This window comes from Malaclemys terrapin, chromosome 1 (genome assembly GCF_027887155.1).
Source record: "Malaclemys terrapin pileata isolate rMalTer1 chromosome 1, rMalTer1.hap1, whole genome shotgun sequence".
Taxonomy (NCBI): domain Eukaryota; kingdom Metazoa; phylum Chordata; order Testudines; family Emydidae; genus Malaclemys; species Malaclemys terrapin.
Window position 1 is genome coordinate 61739706 of NC_071505.1, and position 10578 is coordinate 61750283.

Below are 10578 nucleotides of genomic sequence, written 5' to 3' on the forward strand. Positions count from 1 at the left end.
GGCCTTGGATAATGGCAACATTGAAGAGCAGCTTGGCTCAGCCCACTACCATGTCCTCAGTAATAACCTTTCTGAGAAGGCAAGACTGAACACAGCATGGTAGTTTGCAGGTTATATGTTTTAAGGAAGCTGGCAGGCTGCCCTTCATGAAGGAATAATTGACTGTCTTAATTAGTGAAAAGAACAGGAGTACTTGTGGCACCTTAGAGACTAACAAATTTAAATTTGTTAGTCTCTAAGGTGCCACAAGTACTCCTGTTCTTTTTGCGGATACAGACTAACACGGCTGCTACTCTGAAACCTGTCTTAATTAGAGGTGTCCCCAGGTTTTCTTTGCTTTGTTTACTAACTATTGAAGACTATTGAAGGGCCCATATCTGATGTGGTGCTCAAATTTTACCCAGTACATTTAAGACGTCTGCTTGTTCAAACGTACTAGGAATAGCCATATGCAATTGCATAAAGGCAGAGTATTCCGGTGCCAGATAAAAACACCAGGCAGAGAACCACATTTGTGCAAGGCACAAAACCTCTTACAATGAGACTGTAATTTTGGGAAAGACTATATATAATACTTTGTCATTAAGCTTGTGTCTGGGGAAAAAAATATATTGTAGTGCTTCTTACCTATTGTATTGAGTACTGATTCCAGGAATAATCTGCTTTGTTCAACCTGGTATCTTGACAGAAGTTATGAAGTGATGCTCTTCTGTCCTAGGTCATTTGTAATTCAATCTTGATTTCTGAGAGACACTACTCTTCATATCTATCAGCTGTGTATCAGTGCACTGCAGTGAAAAAGTGATAGCAGACTCGTCCTGCACTTTAATAATGGGTTAGCATGAGTGTTTAACAAATATAGATGGAAGACAAAGACTAGGTGGGAAAGGAACCTGAATGAAGAATGTTCTGAAGACAACTGGGTGGACAACTGTGAGTAAACTAAGACAATAAGTCTGATTCTCCTCTCACAGTGGTGAAAAACAGCTGTAAGTCCACTGAGATCTATGATTATGCAGCTGTACAACTGCTGTAAGTGAGAACAGAATCCAGCTCAATATAAATTAATATGAGAGAGAACTTTTTCCTTGCAACATTATTAAACAGAATCTACAACATCTGCACCACAATTAGCTATAAGCATTTATCAAGGCACCAACTACTTAGGTAGTCAGTCCTTGATAAATGCTTATTGCTAATTGTGATGCAATTCTTTTTAGTAGGTTTGCATCTCACCAGTACAATTGTTACTCTCTCCCTGACAAACATTTCTTAGAGCTGCTGCCTACAGGGCAACTTTCTTGGCTACCACATAGAGAAAAAATATTACAAGAGTCAAAACATTACAGGCTTCAACTCACAAATCCTTTAGTTCTCAAAAAAAATCTGACAATCATTTTAAATGTAACTCTATTGTGGGGTTCAAAACCTGAACCACTATTATCTCTGATATGATTCTTTTTTGCTGTTGAAGCAGAAGACTACAGTCCATTTCTTTACACCAGCTGGTTTATTCCTTGGCACTGAAGTTTAAAGGGAGAGATCTAATCACCAGGTTTCTGTTTCTCCTTGGGGTAAGTGAAAATAGAAAGGCTTGTGGGCAGGGAAAAAGCTCCTCTCTGAAGTGGTTGCCCAAAATAATAATGTTAAAGCCAAACATTTTATCCTATGCATAATACATAATTGGGGAGAATAGTAAAGCTGCTGCATAGTGTTTCTTCTCAAACTGCTGCCATCAACTGGCCTCACATTCCTTCCCTTCATCTCATTTTTTGCACCCTTCCACACTTCCTCCCTCTCCCACTCTCCTTTTCCCTTTCCACCTCTACCACTCAAACCAATTCCGGGATCAAATCATGCCTCTAGCCTTCTCCATCCCATCATCAAATACTGGTGCGATGTTACACCCCATATTCTTTATGGAAATATGCTTATGATATGGCATAACAGATATATTTTATGCAAGATAGGTCTTGTAAGGTATCATTGGAAAGGTTATAATTTCCTGAATGTGATTATCCAATTTGTATGCATGTATCATTTCTGTATCTAAAGTTAGTTGTAATTGTTACATAGTCAATATTCCTTTGTGTGTATTTGGGAAACCCCCACCAGATAACAGGCCATCAAGAAGAAACAATAAGATTTTGAAGGTATAATCTCTCTCCTTCCTAAGGCATCCTGGGACGTAGCTGTGACACTACTACGTCAGATGGTCCTGTCACCTGGTACTAAACACCATCTTGGACTTCTAGTAATTTTCCACTAAGAGCAGTGGGAGGGCAAGATAGGGAAACAAAAGATTCCTGCCTTATGTAAATCTTATTTAAGGCTGGGGAGTAAGGCAAAGAGGATTCTTCTCCATTGTCTTCCTGCCCAAGAAGAAAGACTCCTGAAAGTACCTGAAGAGACAAAGAAACTAAGCTGAGGGATAGGCAAGGGCTGGAAAATAAAATGAAGGGCAAAACTATGTGAACCCTGCAATTCTGATAAATGCCTCATTGAACACTGAGCAGTGTGAAACAGGAAGTGTTTATCTGAGGAAATGATTATCCCAAGCCCTTGATTCCTATTCACTGCCTTTTCCTTTGGCATTTGATGCCACAAAATCCCTACCAAAAATAGTTTACTGGATAGAACTAAATTGTACAATATTACTGACAAGTCACTTAATATGTGGGTTCAACAAGATTATGCAGACTGCTAGGGAAGCTGAAGGACTATTTTTCATGGAATCAGTCATATTTTTCGGTGACTATCCACCCTTTTGTAAAGAACTGGAGAATATTTTTGTTTGTTTAGAAAAGGAATAAAATGGATTATTCCCTTGTATCCTGTATGATAGAAAGCCATTTTTTCTCTTCCCCAAGGAAGCTACCAGGTTTACTGCCTAACAGATAACCCCAGGGGAGGAAACAGTAAAGGTTCAACCATTATGGTAGTTACAGAACATTTGCCTCTACAAGGAGTTACTACTACACAATAGATGAGAAAACAGAAGCTGCACTCAGGGATTGCAGCTGCCAGTCAGCAACAGGAAAAAAATGTCCGGGGGAGCAGAGGCAGAAGAGAACCTTGTGGCAAGCAAACATGTGAAGGGGGAAAGAGGAGGAGAAGGGGAGTGGCAGCAGAGAAGAATCTGCAGGAGAAGTTGAGGAGTGGGGGCAAAAGAATTGATAGGTGGGGGGAAGATAAAATGAAGCATTAGAGCAGACAATGTGATGAAGTGTGTGGTTCTTTCTGGAAAAAAGTTAATCACATTAAAGACAGCTAAAAATATACACACTTTCCCTTTTTAACTGCAAGGTAAGCAGTTGCTATAGGTATGTTATGCAACCATAATTGGAAGGGGAGGTAGCACACACAATCCTGCATAAGAGGTGGTCTGTGCAATTGCAGATGGGGGCAGGAAGGTGTCCACAAGATACAGTCTATGACTAGTGTGGACTACAGGAGAGATATTCAAGGGCACAAAGAGCAGTTAGGCACCAAACTCCCCTTCAAAGTCAGCTGGTACTTGTGACTCAGAAAATCGCCCTCTACACCATAAGAGATTTTAAGAATCCCTGCTCTGTACAATTTCATCAGTAAGAACTACATGGCTTTCTACTGGATATTATTTCTACTGGGGGAGGGATAGCTCAGTGGTTTGAGCATTGGCCTGCTAAACCCAGGGTTGTGAGTTCAATCCTTGAGGGGGCCAATTAGGGATCTGGGGCAAAATCAGTACTTGGTCCTGCTAGTGAAGGCAGGGGGCTGGACTCCGATGACCTTTCAAGGTCCCTTCCAGTTCTAGGAGATAGGATATCTCCAAATTTAAAGCTCCCTGGACAATTGATGCTTTCAACCCACAAATAGGGACCCAAAATGACTTGAGAACTATATTAGTGGGTGTTAAGACCCTGTCTGGATGCCTTATGACAGAAAGTGTTATATATGAGATAGATACATGGGGAAGTTCTACTTATGGATGTTGCACTTGTTTTCACTTGTGTGTTATTTTTTATTATGCAATATCCTTTATGTAAATGCTGCAAATATTTTTATAAGGAATTCTTACAGGTATGAATATGCAGTTCTTAGTCTCATTCCATTTCAATAGGTGAACTAAAGGACACAAAAGTATTTAATAGAATATTGCTGATGAGCACACATTAAAGGAAAAAAACAATACTTCGGTGAAAAGGAAGATGAAAGGGATAAATCTTTCAGTGAGATGATACCACAGTGATAAGCAGGATATTAAAAAATAATTGAGCAATGGGAGATGCAAGCCCTGTTCTCTTTCCATTAAGATAATTGTGTAATAAATATTAAGTTAACATAATAAGGCTTTAAGATTTTAACACTTGACTAGATTCCCCAATCCCAGGTGATTCCACTGGATTATGTAGTGACTGAGGGCAGCTACCCTGAAGTACAAGGGAGGGTTTAGGGGCACTTGGAGGAGTAGCTGGTTTGTGATTTTCAAATGGACTAAGTCATTATACAAACTCGTATCTCCCTGAGCTGCATTCCCAACATAATGCATGTCTTCTTGCTGCTGGTTCCTGCCTTGAATCTCAAACTAGGATCAAACACCTGGTAGGTAGGCCACATCATGAAGTTAAGCAAGACTGAAGAGGAACCAGTATAGGAGCCAGAGCATTTCTGTGAAGGGAGGTAAAGCCAATGGGTAGTAAGCACAAGGCTGTTAACAGTGGGACAGGGTCCAATAGAAAGGACTGGGGAGGTTGAAGGGCTCTTGTTCTCTGGGGGAAGAAGTAGTAAGGAGGAGAGAAGCAGGACACAGACAATCCAGGAAGTTTTTGGGAAGTGTAGAGGACAATTTCCTGGTGCAAGTGCTGGAGGAACCAACTAGGGGCAGAGCTCTTCTTGACCTGTTGCTCACAAAGGAAGAATTAGTAGGGGAAGCAAAAGTGGATGGGAACCTGGGAGGCAGTGACCATGAGATGGTCAAGTTCAGGATCCTGACACAAGGAAGAAAGGAGAGGAGTAGAATACGGACCCTGGACTTCAGAAAAGCAGGCTTTGACTCCTCCAGGGAACTGATGGGCAGGATCCCCTGGGAGAATAACATGAGGGGCAAAGGAGTCCAGGAGAGCTGGCTGTATTTTAAAGAATCCTTATTGAAGTTGCAGGAACAAACCATCCCGATGTGTAGAAAGAATAGTAAATATGGCAGGTGACCAGTTTGGCTTAACAGGGAAATCCTTGCTGATCTTAAACACAAAAAAGAAGCTTACAAGAAGTGGAAGATTGAACAAATGACCAGGGAGGAGTATAAAAATATTGCTCAGGCATGCAGGAGTGAAATCAGGAAGGCCAAATCACACTTGGAGTTGCAGCTAGCAAGAGATGTTAAGAGTAACAAGAACTATTTCTTCAGGTATGTTAGCAACAAGAAGAAAGTCAAGGAGGGTGGGGGCCCCTTACTGAATGAGGGAGGCAACCTAGTGACAGAGGATGTGGAAAAAGCTACTGTACTCAATGCTTTTTTTGCCTCTGTCTTCACGAACAAGGTCAGCTCCCAGACTGCTGCACTGGGCAGCATAGCATGGGGAGGAGATAACCAGTCCTCTGTGGAGAAAGAAGTGGTTCGGGACTATTTAGAAAAGCTGGATGAGCACAAATCCATGGGGCTGGATTCGCTGCATCCGAGGGTGCTAAAGGAGTTGGCGGATGTGATTGCAGAGCCATTGGCCATTATCTTTGAAAAAACATGGCGATCGGGAGGGTCCCAGATGACTGGAAAAAGGCTAATGTAGTGCCCATCTTTAAAAAAGTGAAGGAGGAGGATCCAGGGAACTACAGGCCAGTCAGCCTCACCTCAGTCCCTGGAAAAATCATGGAGCAGGTCCTCAAGGAATCAATTTTGAAACACTTGGAGGAGAGGGAGGTGATCAGGAACAGTCAGCATGGATTCACCAAGGGCAAGTCATGCCTGACTAACCTAATTGCCTTCTATGATGAGATAACTGGCTCTGTGGATGAGGGGAAAGCAGTGGACGTGTTATTCCTTGACTTTAGTAAAGCTTTTGATACGGTCTCCCACAATATTCTTGCCGGCAAGTTAAAGAAGTTTGGGCTGGATGAATGGACTATAAGGTGGATAGAAAGCTGGCTAGATAGTCGGGCTCAACAGGCAGTGATCAATGGCTCTATGTTTAGTTGGCAACTGGTATCAAGCAGAGTGCCCCAAGGGTCGGTCCTGGGGCCAGTTTTGTTCAATATTGTCATTAATGATCTGGAGGATGGTGTGGACTGCACTCTCAGCAAGTTTGCAGATGACACTAAACTGGGAGGAGGAGGAGATACGCTGGAGAGTAGGGATAGGATACAGAAGGACCTAGATAAATTAGAGGATTGGGCCAAAAGAAAACTGATGAGGTTCAACAAGGACAAGTGCAGAGTCCTGCACTTAGAATGGAAGAATCCCATGCACTGCTACAGACTAGGGACCAAATGGCTAGGCAGCAGTTCTGCAGAAAAGGACCTAGGGGTTACAGTGGATGAGAAGCTGGATATGAGTCAACATTGTTCCCTTGTTGCCAAGAAGGCTAACGGCATTTGGGGCTGTATAAGGAGGGGCACTGCCAGCAGATCGAGGGACATGATCATTTCCCTCTATTCGACATTGGTGAGGCCTCATCTGGAGTACTGTGTCCAGTTTTGGGCCCCACACTACAGGAAGGATGTCGAACAATTGGAAAGAGTCCAGCGGAGTGCAACAAAAATGATTAGGGGGCTGGAGCACATGACTTATGAGGAGCGGCTGAGGGAACTGGGATTGTTTAATGTGAAGAAGAGAAGAATGAGGGGAGATTTGATAGCTGCTTTCAACTACCTGAAAGGGGGTTCCAAAGAGGATGGATCTAGACTGTTCTCAATGGTACTGGATGACAGAACAAGGAGTAATGGTCTCAAGTTGCAGTGGGGGAGGTTTAGGTTGGATATTAGGAAAAACTTTTTGACTAGGAGGGTGGTGAAGCACTGGAGTGGGTTACCTAGGGAGGTGGTGGAATCTCCTTCTTTAGAGGTTTTTAAGGTCAGGCTTGACAAAGCCCTGGCTGGGATGATTTAGTTGGGAATTGGTCCTGCTTTGAGCAGGGGGTTGGACTAGATGACCTCCTGAGGTCCCTTCCAACCCTGATAGTCTATGATTCTAAGGTTCCAGATGGAGAAAGACAGAAGAAGGGGGACTGAAAATGAATTCTCTCATCCCCAGTGTCCTAAGGGTATGTTATAAATATATTTTCTTGGGTGACTGTTTGTAAAATGACCTCATTGAATTCAAAGTAAATTGTCCTTTGAAAACTTCAGTCCACTTCAGGCACAGTTACATTAGTACCTACAGTATGAATTGTAAAGTAATTTATTTTAAGCTCTAGCCTGTACCCTAGAGCACTAGAATTATTAAAAATTCATGTCTACTCATAATAGTTGCTTACCATTTACATGAGCTTTCTGTAGAGTTTACCTTTTTAAGAGAGTTCTGAATGCATATTTCATGACCAAAGTCCTGGCTTTTGGCACTTATTGAACCGCACTCACCCTGAGAATGAGAGGGGAATGCTCCCACACATATCCAAACAAGCAGCAAGCCAAAAAGGGTTTACCTGCTCCAAAGAGCAAGAACGAAGGACATAGTTATACCTGCCTTGCACTTGGAACTTTCTACTTAGACATTGTGGGGACATATTTATTTTGTCCCTCTGCAAAAGCATTAAAAAATTATTTTGAATGAATTTGGGTTACAACTTTTCTAATTATTTCATAAGTGATGCCCTCGAAACTAGAACATATCTTTCCAGTCCAACTGGGTTCTGTGAAATTTCACATGGAAGCAATGGTCTCAAGTTGCACTGGGGGAGGTCTAGGTTGGATATTAGGAAAAGCTATTTCACTAGGAGGATGGTGAAGCACTGGAATGGGTTACCTATGGAGATGGTGGAATCTCCATCCTTAGAGGCTTTTAAGGCCCAGTTTGACAAAGCCATGGCTGGGATGATTTAGTTGGGAATTGGTTCTGCTTTGAGCAGGGGGTTGGACTAGATGACCTCCTGAGGTCTCTTCCAAACCTAATCTACACACATGCTAATAAGCTTACCGGAGATCACCCAACTCCATCAAGGGCTCTGGCAGGTGATCAGTCCTTCAAACCCCACACAGGGTTTTTTCTGCAGTTACAAATTCAAAGAACAAGCCCACGAAGTAAACTGACATTCTGGTCTCTCACATTGTTTAATATAGTCCTTTGCTCATCCAGGCCCACAATAGTACATAACCTTCGCATTTAATACAATGGATTCCAAAGATACTTAAACTTAATACAGTAAGATCTTCCAAAGTTACTGCAGGAAATTGCCATATCTGTCACAGTAGGTACTAGGTAAAAATCCTGCCCTCAGTGTATGTCTGGCCACCAGTGTGAGTGTTCTGATAATGATGTTAAAAAATATACAAAAATGTAGGACTGCAAGGGACCTTTATAAATCCATGGTATGCCCACATCTTGAATACTGTGTGCAGACATGGTCACCCCATCTCAAAAAAGATATATTGGACTTGGAAAAGGTTCAGAAAAGGGCAACAAAAATTATTAGGGGTATGGAACGGCTGCCGTATGACAGATTAATAAAATGGACTTTTCAGCTTGGAAAAGGGATGACTAAGGGTGGGGGGAATATGATAGAGGTCTATAAAATCATGACTGGTGTGGAGAAAGTAAATAAGAAAGTGTTATTTACTCCTTCTCATAACACAAGAACTAGGGGCCACCAAATGAAATTAATAGGAAGCAGGTTTAAAACAAACAAAAGGAAGTATTTTTTCACACAACGCACAATCTGTGGAACTCCTTGCAAAAGGATGTTGTGAAGGCCAAGACTATAACAGGGTTCAAAAAAGAACTAGATAAATTCATGGAGGATCCATCAATGGTTATTAGCTAGCATGGGTAGGGATGGTGTTCCTAGCCTCTGTTTGCCAGAAGCTGTGAATGGGTGACAGGGGATGGATCAGGTGATGATTAACTGTTCTGTTCATTCCCTCTGGGGCACCACCTGGCATTGGCCACTGTCGGTAGACAGGATACTGGGCTAGATAGACCTTTGGTCTGAACCAGTATGGCCGTTCTTATGTTCTTACCTCAGTAGATCATCTAGTCCAGTCCTCTTCACTGAGGCAGGGATAAGTATTATCTGAACTTTTGAGACAATATATGTGAAGTGGATTTCCTGGGAAATATTTAGGGGGAGGTGAATACAGATTTTGCCCCCTTATTCCCCACCCAGTTATGTAAAAACCCAGCCTTTTGAACCTATGCCCTGATGAGAGGCCAATTGGCTGCTGATTACCTATTGCCAGGGTCCCAAGATCAAAGACCCAGACTGTACAAAGGAGGGACTCACAGATTAATGGGTGGGCTTGTTCTGAGATAACAGCTGTTAGGAACTTGTAACCACAGAAAAACCCATGTGGGGTTTGAAGGTCTGATCACCTGCCAGAACCCTTGATGGAGTTTAGGTGATCTTTGGTAAGCTTATTAGCATATGTGTAGGTTCGTTTATTGTTTTCAATATGTTTTCCCTGTAACGCCTTCATACTCTAAGAATAAATGTGTTTTCTTAGGGTATGTCTACACTACGGGATTAATCTGAATTTATATAATTCGAATTTGGGAAACAGATTGTATAAAGTCGAATGTATGCGGCCACACTAAGCACATTAATTCGGCGGTGTGCGTCCAAGTACCGGGACTAGCGTCGATTTCTGGAGCGTTGCACTGTGGGTAGCTATCCCATAGCTATCCCATAGTTCCCGCAGTCTCCCGCGCCCATTGGAATTCTGGGTTGAGATCCCAGTGCCTGATGGGACAAAAAACATCGTCGCAGGTGGTTCTGGGTACAGCCTCACCTCCTCCCTCCCTCCCTCCCTGCATGAAAGCAACGGACGGCAGACAACCATTTCGCGCCTTTTTTCCTGGGTGAACACTGCAGGCTCCATACCACGGCAAGCATGGAGCCCACTCAGCTCAAGACAGCAGTCATGAACATTGTAAACACCTCGCACGTTCTCGTGGAGTTTATGCTGAGCCAGGACCAGAAAAACGAGGCGAGGAGGCAGCGGTGGCGACAGCGCAGCGACAAGCATGATGAGGACATAGACATGGACATGGACACAGAATTCTGTGAAACCACGGGCCCCGGTGCTTTGGAGATCATGTTGTTAATGGGGCAGGTTCTATCCATGGAACGCCGATTCTGGGCAAGGGAAACAAGCACAGACTGGTGGGACCGCACAGTGTTGCAGGTGTGGGATGATTCCCAGTGGCTGCGGAAATTTTGCATGCGTAAGGGCACTTTCATGGAATTTTGTGACTTGCTGTCCCCTGCCCTGAAACGCCAGAATACCAAGATGAGAGCAGCCCTCACAGTTGAGAAGAGCGTGGCGATAGCCCTGTGGAAGCTTGCAATGCCAGACAGCTACCGGTCAGTCGGGAATCAATTTGGAGTGGGCAAATCTAATGTGGGGGCTGCTGTGATGCAAGTAGCCAAAGCAATCACCCAGGTGCTG